The following is a 14912-nucleotide window of genomic DNA, read 5'->3' on the forward strand; positions in this document are numbered from 1 at the left end:
GGCGGGAATAATTAAAGATCGGAAGGCATCTCCCTTCCGAAGATGACGTAGGGGTAGCACCGGAGTGATATTTTCATAGGTAAGTAAAACATTTTTTTATCTAAACTAAAGATCGCCGTGCCTAACTAAAGTATGTGCCGGCATCAGTATTAAATAGCCTACCAGGTGGTCTGCTCGCATGATTTTATCATGCGAGCAGTGGTAGGTTTCCTTTAAAAATTACACCTCCAATTTGTTATAACCACTTTGAAACACCTAAAGGGTTAACAAATTTCTTAAAGTTAATTTTTCTTATGTTGAGAGGTGTAGCTTCTAAACTGCCATAATTTACGATTTTTTCTGTTATTTAAGCCTCTCAAACTTTCTTAAAGATAAGGAGCTGCCTCTAAATACAGGTTTTGGCGATTTTCCCAAAAATGAAAAAAATTGCACCCAAAATTCTAAACATCCAAGCAACCTAGAAAAAAAAGAGAGAATGCATAAAAAGCCATGTCGATGTAAAGAAGACATTTCGGAAATGTTAGTTATGACTATCCGCCTGAAAATCTGAATATTTAGAATTTTTGCCAAATTTCAGTTTATTTCATAACTAATCACAAAAGATTCATTCAAATTTTTTCAACTACTTTGAAGTACAATGTGTGACAAGAAAAATCACATAATATCCTGGATATGTTAAAATGTTATAGCCTCTTATAATGCACCATCCCATAGAAGGTGAAGGTGAGCGCTCCCCAAGCGACACATTTTCGGTTTTTAAATGCGGCGGTTTTTCCGAATACGTCGGGTTTTCGTTCGGCCACGCCCCCCCGATTTCTGTCGCGCGCATGCCGGCCCCGATGCGCCACAATCCGATCGCGTGCGCCAAAAACCCGGGGCAATTCATGTACAAGTGGCGCAAATCGGAAATATTCGGGTAACACGTCGGGAAAACGCGAATCGGGCCCTTAGTAAATGACCCCCAATGTGTTAACTACGTGTACCCCAGAGGGTTCTATATATGACACAAATTCCCTGTTTTTAAGAGGGTGTCTACTGATGAACCCAGCGATCCCATGATGATCCCAATAGGGTGAAACAAGCATTGTTGGGATTTGGGATTCATACCCAATCTGTGACATTTTATGATACAGGATTTGGAATTTATACCCTATCTGTGACATTTTATGATGCAAAATGACTGAACCTGACTATACCTGACTAGACCAGCTATTGCAGGGTCAGATTCTAGTCAAGACTGTGGTTAAATAGGGCCACAGTTTGGAAGCTAGGCTAACAGGGTGTTATAGACTTCTGTTCTAAATAGGGCTACTGTAAGGAGTCAATGACACCAAGCTCATAGTGGCAATATCTATCACTTACCCCTTTGTGGTGCACTCTATGTACTCCATACAGACTCCTACTTACTTCAACCTACACTATAACTGTCTTCTCTGACAGTCGCATATATTAGGGTGAATTTTTCCTGTCATCTTCCCAAGGAGCTACATAGATGGCCTACTTGTGATTCTTGAGACGTACAAACAGCTTACAAGGTGAGTACTACAGATACTTTTCACCAAATATATGAGGATACCACTAGTAGGTTCTTGTACGCTCAATTATCTTTTCCATTTTTAGACTGGTCATCAGTGCAGAGGAATTGAACACATCAACAGTACTTCACAATACTTTTTAATGTAAATATTTGTAACAAAGAAGTAAAAGTTATATTCTAAATCACTAGTTGTAATTTTTCTTTTTAATTTTTTTTTGTGCTCTATTTCTAGACCTTACTTTAACCCTAGCGGGATCTGATCACTTATACAATATAGGGGCTAATAGCCCCAGAGCCCCTCAATCCTGCAAATTTACTGGCTGTTAGACTGCCTGATGTAATATCACTGCAGCATAGGAAGTTTCTGCACATTGGGAGGGGGGAGTGCTTCAGCACTTTATAGCAGCCTGTGAAACCGAGCTAGTATAAATTTGAGTGTGTTTGGAAGGAAGAAGGCCATGGATACCAAATATAAGAAGATTACCAAAGTGCCCAGATCTTTGAGTAATTGTTTATGGTTTGTCATGCTTTATTTTGTTGATAGAGTTCCTTTACACTAAAGATAGTTATTGATGACATTGGCTGTATGTTTGAGGTTTCTGTACTGTTACCGGATACATTTTTAGCATTTTCTCTCAAAATTGCTATTAATTTGTTTACCTTTTGTCCACTATATTTTGACCATATTTCTATTCATGATAGCATTGCATTTGTTCTATTTACGGTAATATTTTATCAAACCTATGAAATGTGCAAAATGCAACCTACAAAATGCTTAGAGTGTCTCTAAATATGACATTCACATTTCATCACAGTAACATCTGATACCTAAAGAAAGATGTTTTAAACAGGTGTAATGCTTAGAACACCTGAACAGAAGTTAAATGCAAACAGAGACATGAAAGATATGTAATTAAAGACATGCATTATGAGGCATAATGTTCTACATTTTCAGTGTACATACTTTAGCAATTCTTTCTTCCTTGTTGAAATGAAAATAGTTCCAGATAATTTGCAATCAGCAGTTTTGTGTTACTATGATAGCATTGTAATTATCACATGTGCGCTACATTACACTCCCTATTATAGTCTTGTACTTTTTATTTGATTTTTTTTTACAACATTGGGTTCTTAAAGATTATCTTTTAAAAAAAATGGAGAAGGCAGCAAATACTAGTCAAGGTAATTGCAATGTGTTTCAAAGCAGCTATAAATGATAGAAAAACAGATGTGGAGGGAGTTTTCTGGTTTTGAGACCACATTGATTTCATATTCCAAATAGGGGTGGGGAGCCATTTGTTAAGAAATGTCATTTCTTAGACATAATGGAGAGCAGCTAAGATTATCACAGTGATTGAATCTGCAACTTACCCTTTAAGACAGCAGATTGGTACAAGGTACCAACCCATCCTCAGATGATCAATTTTAACCCCTGAAGGACACAGCCCTTTTTTGTTTTTGCATTTCTAATTTTTCATTTTCTACTTTCAAAATTCCATGCCTTTTTTATATTTCCTTGCACACTGCTGTATAAGGTCTTGTTTTCTGCATAACAAAAGTGTACTTGCTAGTGATGGTATTTAATATTCCATGCCATCTACTAGAAGGCTGGAAAAAAATTCCAAATATGCTTAATTTGACAAAAAAACACATGCCCGCCATTTTCTTTTGGGTCATGTTTTTTTTAGCATTCAACACTCCACATGACACCTCAACTTTATGCTTCGGGTTGCTATGTTCATGAAGATACCAAATATATATATAGGTATTAATATGTTTTAGTAGATTTAAAAAATGCTAATCTTTTGCACATGCAGGGTACTTCATGAAAAAACGCTTATGCACCATTTGTTTGTGGGCTCTATATTTAAAGCTTTCACTATGCACTCAAAATGCTACCCCTACGTCATCTTCGGAAGGGAAATGCCTTCCGATCTTTAATTATTCCTGCACTCCTTCGGGTGCCGAGAGCCGTGACGTCACCAAGCTCTCGGCACCTATCGCGCATGCGCAGATACTAGCTCTCACACTGCCGGACAGCGATAGGTGCCGAGAGCTTGGTGACGTCACGGCTCTCGGCACCCGAAGGAGGACGGCTACAATGAAGGAGGCGGGAATAATTAAAGATCGGAAGGCATCTCCCTTCCGAAGATGACGTAGGGGTAGCACCGGAGTGATATTTTCATAGGTAAGTAAAACATTTTTTTATCTAAACTAAAGATCGCCGTGCCTAACTAAAGTATGTGCCGGCATCAGTATTAAATAGCCTACCAGGTGGTCTGCTCGCATGATTTTATCATGCGAGCAGTGGTAGGTTTCCTTTAAAAATTACACCTCCAATTTGTTATAACCACTTTGAAACACCTAAAGGGTTAACAAATTTCTTAAAGTTAATTTTTCTTATGTTGAGAGGTGTAGCTTCTAAACTGCCATAATTTACGATTTTTTCTGTTATTTAAGCCTCTCAAACTTTCTTAAAGATAAGGAGCTGCCTCTAAATACAGGTTTTGGCGATTTTCCCAAAAATGAAAAAAATTGCACCCAAAATTCTAAACATCCAAGCAACCTAGAAAAAAAAGAGAGAATGCATAAAAAGCCATGTCGATGTAAAGAAGACATTTCGGAAATGTTAGTTATGACTATCCGCCTGAAAATCTGAATATTTAGAATTTTTGCCAAATTTCAGTTTATTTCATAACTAATCACAAAAGATTCATTCAAATTTTTTCAACTACTTTGAAGTACAATGTGTGACAAGAAAAATCACATAATATCCTGGATATGTTAAAATGTTATAGCCTCTTATAATGAAACAGGGCAGATTTAAAAAATCAGACTTGGTCCTAAAGCCTTAAAATGGCTTAGTCCCAAATGGGATGACATACTTTGAAGGGTGTAATTTCTATAATGGGGTAATTTATGGGGTTTTACTATTAGTTAGACCTCTCTATGTTTTTATGAAATGTGAAAAATTGCACACAAAGTTCAAAGCTTCATAACATCCTTTAAAAATTAAATAACCAAGCATGCAAAAGAATGTTAAGCAGATATCATATATACTTGACTCAGCACATAAAAAAAAATAAACTCTGTACTCAACTTTTAGTACACCTCTGCAGGTCTTCTCCTTGCTTTCTGTTGGTCGGACGGCGGCATGTCCACGGTGCATGCTAACATTACAGTGTGCGATGCCATCACACAGGGCCTGCTGCTCTCTGCGCACACACACTATGGTGGCATTGGAATTTCTTTACTCAAGTTTCAGTCGAGTTTAGATTTTCCAGCTGTTTTTTGTGCTGAAAAATTCCGCTTATACTCGATTATATACGGTAATCAGTAGATGTTTGTTAAGAAGTTATGTGAGTGGTATGACTATCTGTCTGGAAATCAGAACATTTTAAACTTTGAAATAGAGAATTTTTCTTAATTTTAGACACATTTCCATTTTTTATATAATCAAACACAAAAGATATCACCCAAACTTTTCAACTAACTTAAAATAAAATGTATCATGAGGAAACACTCTCAAAACCATGTGGATATAGGGGCGGAGCCTGACCGCAGAGAGAGACGGACGCTTCAGTGTGAGCTCCCGCGGCTTAGCCAATAAAGCCTTATAAATTTTGCTCCTACCGGGTGAAAACATGGGCAAATCAAGTAGAGAGAAGCCTGGAGACCATCTAAGTACCCCCAGGCAGAGGAAAATGCAAGGGGACATGGATAAGTTCCTCAAGAAAAGGTTTGCTTCCCCCTCGGCGTTGGCGCGCAAGATGGCGCCGGACACGCTGCACGAGATGGAGACGACTCGGAGGTAGACAGCCTCCCTACCACAGGAGACCCGCCGAGGGACACAGAGGTACACATAACCAGGTCTTTCCTAAAAGAGACCCTTCTGCAAGCCATGTCTCCCGTCATGAGAGAGCTTGCAGATATCAAATCTGAGCTCCATCACGTGGGCGCGAGAGTGGAGGACTTAGAGACTAAGCAAGAAGTGGTCATTAACTTTAGCTCTACGCTAGAAACAGGCTATAAAGCTCAATTAAGAGCGCTCAACTCAGCTTTCACCCTCATGGAAGACCAGGAAAATAGAAGCAGGAGGAAAAATATCAGATTCAAAGGCGTGCCTGAATCAATCACACATGAAGAACTACCTGAGTCAGCCAAAGAGATCTTCGTCTCTCTATTGGGGGAAGACAGATCAGAAGGCATACAAATAGAACGAATACATAGCTCTGAGACCCCCTCCTAAGCAGGATGAACCGCCAAGGGATGTAGTATGTGGACTCTTGTCATATGTGGATACAGCTGCCATCTTGAAAGCTGCTAGGAACAAAGAAGAAATTAGACTTAAAGGAGAAAAAATTTAGCTTTTTTAAGATATATCTTCTACCACACTCAACAAAAGGCGGCAGCTAAAACCTCGGACTATCTAAGAGGACACAACATCTTATTTCGCTGGCTATTTCCATTTGGGATAACATTTCAGAGAGGGGGGAAAAGGTGTACAATAAGAAATCCAGAGGACTTGACATCAGCTTGGGAAGTCCTGGAAATTGAACCGCTGGATATAACCTCGTGGTCCGCAGTGCCTGAAAAATATATGGACTTACCAGCCCTACCGACGAACGAGCCTTGGGTCACAACTGCGAAAGTCCCCACAAAGAAAGAAACACACTAAATAAAGGCCGAGGACATTGAAAACCAAATACAGTGGAATAAACCTGTAATATTACCATATCCTAAAATTGACCTGACCAAAAAGACCCAGTATCACCCTATGTGTCGGCACATAAGGTCATACTCCCCAGAGACCCCTCCACAAGAATAGAGATAACATTTATATATAATATATTTATATATAATACACTAACTAAAGTTTAATGTAATATAATGCCTCTATGCCCCTAAAAGGCAAGCCAAAATAAACTCCTCTCACTCTAATCCTAGGTATCCATCCCCATGCTAGTAACCATTACCTAGCTGGATTACTTAATTAAAGGCTATATTGGCCACAGCCACCGATCAGGAACACTTTAATTCCTCCCCCCCCCCCCTTAGATTCCCATTAGCCGGGGTCTGAGAAGAAGAGGTTAATACCTAATTCACATAGAACAAAAAACACCTCATACAACTAAACTCTAAGATGAAAAATTCAAATTGTCTTCTTTACTACTTGTGTTTAAATCCCTGTTTACTGTTCTTGTTTATGTTTTCACACAGGTCCAAACTTGTTTCGCACAGGAAGGTCCACATCTCCACCAACATCCTTCGCCAAGAGTCAACCAACATTCTTATCCAAGACAAATCCAAATATGGCAACAGTAATAGTGACAACATTTAATACAAAGGGTCTGAATACACCGCAGAAGAGGTCACAGGTATTTTCTCTACTACGTAAGTCACACACCGGTATATGCTTTCTACAAGAAACACATTTTAAACACGAGAGAACCCCCAAATTACCTATACACTGGTACCAACATTGGTTCCACAGCACTTATGAGAAAGCAGCGAGAGGTGTAACAATCGCCATAGCAAAGAACATACCCTTCAAACTGAACTCAGTATTCCAAGATAGTGAAGGCAGATTTTTGTTTGTGAAAGGTAGTCTGGGCAACACGAAAGTCACTTTAGCGAATTTATATGCCCTAAACTCAGGCCAGATTGAGTGGCTACTAGACACATTAGACAAATTACAAAACTTTGCAGAAGGTACAATCATTCTTGGGGGAGATCTTAATCTAGTCCTTCATCCTACCCTAGACTCATCTAGAGGAACCTCAACTCAATCCCAGAAAGCTTTAGCTAAATTACACAAAGCCTTCCAGAGATTAGATCTAATAGATGTATGGCGGCTCACGCATCCCACCATTAAGGACTTCACCTTTTACTCCACACCTCATGATTCCTATCAAAGATTAGACTACATATTTTTAACGAATTTAATACTTCCGGCTGTTCAATCAGTGTCAATTGGGAGCAGGACAGTTTCAGATCACGCACCAGTATCAGCTCAAATAACAATAGAGACATTGCCACAACCCCAGGGATTATGGAGATTGAATGAGACTCTCATAGATTCAGATACTAGACTAAAGGAAATAAGAGAGAAATTACTAGCCTTTTTTGCACGTAATTCCTCAATAGATACTTCGATCCCACTGAATTGGGAAGCACATAAAGGGGGATATTTATCAGGACCTCTGCGCACCGCCAGTGGCGCAGAGGCCCTGAAATAATCGCAAATGCTAGCTTATTGCTAGCTTTTGCAATTATTTTTCACAATACGCCACCTTCACGCCAGTGGGGCGTGAAGGGGCGTGAAGGGGGGGCGCGGCCGGCCGAGCGGGGGGCGCGGCCGGACTGGAGTGGGCCGGCGCGGGGCGTTACTGTCCCCGCGCCTGCGCACTCGCTGCTGCCGGCCACTTTTCATACGTGAAAAGTCGCCGGCTGCGTTTTTTTCTACGCCAGGCCCTGCCTGGCATAGGAACAACGCTGCGCGACTGGCAGCCCGATACATCAAGAGGCAGAAGCCTCTTCATGTATCGGGCTGCGAATTTTCAGCGGCGGGGCTATCATACGCTGGCGCACGAGCGCCAGCGTATGATAAATATCCCCCAAAATCTTCATTAGGGGAGAATTCATGGCCCTTGGGGCAGAAGTAAAAAAACAGAAAACAAAGCAAATTGATGATTTGCTACACAAAATATATCACCTTGAACTAGCCCACAAGAGAAACCAGGCGATCTCTGTCATGGAGGAGCTCACCACTCTCAGGAATAAACTTAAAGACTGTCTAAATTTGAAGGCTGCAAAAAATTACATGTTCTCCAAATACCTACATTATGCTCACGGTGACAAGGGCAATAAAATGATGGCTCAGCTCCTCCACAAACAGAGAGCCGCCTCTTATATCAAATCTATCTCTACTTCAAATGCTGCCACAACAAAGGACACTAGAGGAATAACGAGAGAATTCAAAAACTTTTATAAAACTTTATATAACATACCATCCCACGTCCCAACAGATGGCTCGAATTTAACTCATAAAATACAAAACTTCCTAAATGAAATCCACCTCCCCACCCTTAATCCTGCAGAAATAGAGGAATTAATGTGTCCGGTAACAGAATCAGAGATACGGAAGATCCTAAACTCTCTGCCATTACACAAAAGCCCCGGGCCAGACGGTCTTTCCGCTTCATATTATAAAAAATTTACAGATGTCTTACTCCCGCATCTAGTTAAATGGTGTAAGGCCCTTCGCACAGGTGCAGAACTCCCAAAGCAAGCACTGGAGGCGACCATTATTGTTCTCCACAAGGAGGGCAAAGACCCTGAGCAATGTGGTAGTTACCGCCCTATATCACTCTTAAATATAGATATCAAAATTTGGGCAAAGGTCCTATCTCAGAGATTAAACAAGGTGTTATCTAGGCTTTTACACCCCGACCAAGCCGGATTTATTCCAGGTAGAGAGGGAAACCGAAACTCCTGCAGAGTCATTCATGCTATTAACTACACCAAACAGAAAAATATACACCTGGTCCTTCTTGGCACTGATGCCGAGAAGGCTTTCGATAGAATAAGTTGGCCTTACATGTTTGAAACCATGAGGAAGTTTGGTTTCCCGGAGTCTTTTCTAGGAGCAGTCAGAACGTTATATACTCAACCCAGCGCTAGGATCAAGATAAATGGCACTTATTCAGACTTTTTTAATATCAACAATGGTACCAGACAAGGGTGTACTTTGTCTCCCTCATTGTTTGTGATGGTTATGGAAACCCTATTACAGGCCCTTAGGGAGCATCCTCATATCCAAGGAATTAAACTAGGCCCCAACGTCCATCTGAATGCTGCATTCGCAGATGACCTTCTAATGATGATAACCAACCCTAAAACAGCATTTCCCATATTTCCCAGCTTATGGAGACATTTGGACATGTCTCTAACTTCAAAGTAAACTTTAATAAATCAGAAGCTCTGAACATTACAGCCCCGGCGTCTCACATCAATTTTTTACAAAGCAGATACCCAATCTCATGGCAAACAACAAAAATTAAATATTTAGGAATATTTATCCCCAGTAATCCCTCCTCACTATACAAAGATAACTACCACCCACTACTCATCCAAATCGAAAAGCAACTCAAATCAATAATTGCCCCATACATGTCCTGGTTAGGCAGGAAAAACTTACTGAAAACATTTATAATGCCCAGACTCCTATATATGTTGCAAATGATCCCTATAAACTTACCTATAAGTTTTTTCACCACTGTAAGATCGTTATTCAGGAAGTTCCCGTGGAAAGGTGGCAGTTCTAGACTGGCTTACAATAGAATGACCCAGCCAAAGCATAAGGGAGGAATTGGCCTCCCAGATCCTAGAAAATACTACTTTGCAGTTCACCTAAGGAGATGGGTCCAATTAAATAACAAATCGGCTAACATTTTAGGGACCGATTTAGAACTTTCCCTCCTTTCACCAACGACACTGGCATGGGCTTGGGACCCCACTTCTAACTTAAACCCTAAGTTCCTAAGTGATATATCCAAGGGTACTCTGACAGTAGCTAAACAGTTTGCCCCAAAACCAAATACCCTATCTCCAGCTATGCCGGCCAATTTAATACCGCATATCAGCACTAAAGGCAATATCAGTAACAAAGCAATATCAGGGGCCTGGGAAAACCTAAAACACCTCACAACAAAAGAACTACTAGAGCTAGCAGATCAACCAGACACTCTATTAAATTATCTGAATAGAATCCTCCCTAATCTACATTTCATACACAAATTGGACATCTCATCACTATGTAAACAAGTATCTGCTATGGCAAAAGCGAATACAACAACATCATGGCAAGAAGAACAGATTCTCCTTACATCCACCACAAGAAATCTATTATCTAAGTTCTATCATTAATTAGTGTCTCTGGAAGATCAGGGAACCAAGTCTGCACATATTTTAGCATGGGAAAATGACCTAGGCCTAACAATCTCCGAAAGTGATTTACGGAAAATCATGAGTTATTCTCATGGGCTCAGCAACGCCTCCCCAACAATCCAAGAATGGAGAGAAAAAATGAACCAGATTTACAGACTAGAGGAAATAGCTAGTTGGACAGATAGGACACATGAATCTTTCCTGAAGACTTGGGAGAACTGGATTAAATACAAAAGCTGACCAGAGCCTCTTCTGTGGTGTAAGCAAATTTAACACTGTTCACCCCCCTCAAACAAAAATTTACATTATACAGCATTTGCTTCATAGACGGGTGATAACTAAGATAACAGATATAATGACCCTTAACTGAACCAGAAGCACTAAGCAATGGATTAACTGTAAATGACTCAAATAGATATCTTTTTCTACAAACAATATAAAAAAGGATGGAGATGTGGACCACTCGGACCTACTCTGACTCAGTCAGAGACACCATTGGATGTTCAAATAGTTACCTGTGCATTACCTTTTACCTATAGGAAGCTACTTACTTTAAAGTGCTCTCTTAGTTGATAAGGTTGGAAACCCTTTGTTTACCTTCTCCTCATCTACACCCTCCCCCCTGTTCCCTTTCCCACCACCCCTCTCACCCTATACCCTCTGAAGGCCTTCAGCTACCACATCACAAATTGATCTTGTCTCATGTGAGATGAGGGCTATAGAAATATTTCCATCCCTTCTCCCCCCATTGCATGTTCTATTGTCTTGCTGATGTAAAGAAAGTTTTCCTTCTGCAGCCAGATATGTTGATGTTGTAAAATGGCTAAACTATAGAAATAAATTGTAAGTGCAAAGTTTTTTGAAAACTTAAAAAAAAAAAAAGTACCTTGTACACAACCCGAGAACAACCTCCATGTACATTTATGATATCACAAATAAAGGATAAGGTCCAGACGGACATCTCATCCAAAAAAAAACAAAAAACATGTGGATATGTTAAAGAGTTTCAAAGTTATAACCACTCACAGTGACACACGTCAGATTCTGAAAATAGGGATTGATCAGGAAGGTAAAACTGACTTCAGTGTCAAGCTGAAGCTTGTCTGAGCTGTCATCTTAGGTAGATGGCTATAAGTAGGTGGGTTAGCATTTGTGCTATACTTTAAAATTATGCAAATCAGGCATAGTTGCTAATAGAGCCTGGGGACCCTCAGGCTCATCTGCATACTTTTTAAAGCCTGTTTTCTCAAATCAAGGGTATAGGAAGCTTAAAGAAGAGGAGATCCTGTCAGAGGGTGCACTCACCAGTATGTCCGTGTTCTTGGTTTACAATCCTCCATCCTGGTGGTAGATGTCCTACACCCCACCTTTACATATATTTAATAGTGGCACCCCCTAGGTTTTTATATATTTAATTGTAGCACTCCCTTATTTATATATATTTAATAATGGCAACCCCATTAAGTCATATTTACTAGTGGCACCCCCTCATTAAAATATTTTTAATAGTGGCACCCCCTCATTAATTTATATTTAATAGTGGCACACCCTCATTAATATACACTTAAAGGGGTACTCCAAGAATCAGCATAATACATATACAAATGGGTCCTTAAAATATAAGCTTATATGTAATTAGTTGTTATTTAAAATTTTGCTCCCGTTAGCAGAAACATGCTGATGACATACAATGTAGTGAAGAATTCAAATGCTACTGGCCCTTTAATCAGTCCGTTAATTTCCTCCACGCGGTCCGTTGAAGAGCAGACACAGGACAGAAGATGCCGGCCACATGTCCACATCACATGTCCTGGGCAGGTCATGTGATCATGACATTCTTTAGCTGTAGTCGGTTGGTTGCAGTGCATCCAGTATGGTCAGTGTTGTGGTGATGGCAGTTACACATCATTACTCCGGTAACAGAGGAAGAAAACCTGTTAGGTCATTACTGGGAGCGGAGCATAAGAGGCAGGAGGAGTTACTAAGAACTAAAGGATCTTGGGACTTGTAATTTCCAGTCGCGGCCATCTTGTTGATAACTTTAGAGAGGCCATAAAATTTTGTGAATCATAAAATCAAAATATTTAAGCTCCAGTTTGTGACTAATGACATTAAGTTTTGCTACATTCATTTATTTATAGCATCATGGGTTTTTGTATCAGACGTTCATATTCCTGGAATACCCCTTTAATACTGAGATACCTCCTTAACCCCTTATCACCGACGCTTGTTTTGAGCTTCATTACCAAGCTCGATTTTTGCAATCTGACATGTGTAAAATTTAAGTGATAAGTTTTGTGATTCATTCTGAAAAAAAATACAAATTTGGCAAAAGTACATAAAAATTCTTCATTTTCAAAGTTTGAAATGTTCTGCTTTCCAGACAGGAATTACAACTACCCCAAAAGCTTGATAATTAACATTACTGGAATGTCTGCTTTATGTTGGGATGATATTTTATGCATCCTTTCATTTTCCAAGGATGTTATAAGGCTTAGAACTTTAGGTGCGATTTTCGTATTTTCATGAAAATCCCCAAAACTCACATTTTGAGCGACAACTCAGCTTCCAAGTGACTTTGAAAGGCCTAAATAAAACTAAAACCCCATAAATTACCCCACTATAGAAACCTCACCCCTCAACATATGTAAAAAAAACTTCTATTAAGTCTATTAACCCTTTAAATGTTTTCACATGGGTTAAAACAATATGGACTTGCGATTTAGAAACTTTCAAAATTTTTCATAATGAATTAAATGATGAAATGCTCTGCAAAGTTTGCTGCCCAATTTCTCCAACTGCTGTATGTGCACATGGGCGGGTATGCAATGGAAGCAGTGCCATTCACAGCAGATTTGTATTGTCACATTGTTTCCATATGTTTCCATACATATGCAATGTGTTCTTCACACATATTGTTCTTCACATACTATTGTGAAGAACACCATTCGGCACGCATGTCTTCGGATAAGTTAGCAGATGTACGGAAACATCTGCAATGTGTTCTTCACTTAAATGATCCTGTGTTCACTGTTTTCATTGTATTCTTCACTGTTCTTCACTGTGTTTCCTTAAGTAAATGCTTGATCTTGAGCAGGTGAGATACTCGTCCGAGCAATGAGCCGTTTCGAGTATGCTAATACTCGAACGAGCATCAAGCTTGGACGAGTATTCTCGCTCATCTCTACCCCGAATTAAAAAGTACCTAAAGCACAATCCTTTATTTACATACATTTAAAAGTGACTCCTCTCATTTATATGTATTCAATAGTAGCCCAAAACATATATATTTAATAGTGAATTATTTATATTTACCGTATATACTTGAGTACAAGCCGACCCAAGTATAAGTCGAGGCCCCTAATTTTACCACTAGAAACTGGGAAAACCTATTGACTTGAGTATAAGCTGACGGTGGGAAATGCATTGGTCATAGCCTTCCAGTATGCAGCCAGCAAGCCTTCAGTAGTATACAGCCAACCCCCTTGAGTATATAGCAAGCAAGCCCCCTGTAGTATACAGCCAGCCAGCCCTCAGTATGATTCAGAAAGCCCCCCCTCAATATATAGCTAGCCAGCCCGCTTTAATATACAACCATGCCCCAGTAGTATACAGCCAGCACCCTTTAGTAGCCAGCCGGCCCCCTTTTGTATCCAGCCAGCCCCCTTACACTATGATGCGGCTGCTGATGACGTCATGGTATGTGCCGGCCAGTAGTGCCCTCTGTCTCTTGTTACACTCGACAGAAGAGGAGCCGCGGGGACCGGAGCATCGCAGAGAAGACAGAAGAGGAGCTACGCATTGGGGGTGCCGGAAGATAAGTATATAAGTTTATTTTTTTATTGATATATCAATATATAATCTGAACTGAGGTTTTTCAGCACAATTTTTTGTGCTGAAAAAATTAGGTTATACACAAGTATATACGGTAAATTACTTTGAAAGCTGCAGCCTTTCCCTGTTCTGCCCTGCTGTCCTCTTCAGATACACACTGCTGCATCTCTGTCTATGCTCCAGGTCATCCATAATGGTGTCATCCTCTGCTTCCCTCTTCTCACAGTCCATCAACATTGACAGAGACTGGGAGATGAGATGCAGGATAAATATTGTGAGTTTTTTTGTCACTCACCCGATGACTCCAACCAGCGCTGCACTTCACGGATTCCGCATGGACCATTGCGTGAGTAAAGACTTGGGAGTAAGAGAAATAATCCAGCATGCTGCATCCGGATGATAAAAAACTTCTTGGCTTTATTATGGACCCGTAGCCCGAATTAAAGGAAAATTCATACAAAAAATACGACTACCGTCCTAGTCACAGCACAGTCAAACAGCGATTAGTAAGTAATAGTACTATTGGCTGTTTTGCTGTCCTGTGACTACGATGGTGGTCGTATTTTTATTATGAATTTTCCTTTGATTCGGA

This window comes from Engystomops pustulosus, chromosome 2 (assembly GCF_040894005.1).
Source record: "Engystomops pustulosus chromosome 2, aEngPut4.maternal, whole genome shotgun sequence".
Taxonomy (NCBI): domain Eukaryota; kingdom Metazoa; phylum Chordata; class Amphibia; order Anura; family Leptodactylidae; genus Engystomops; species Engystomops pustulosus.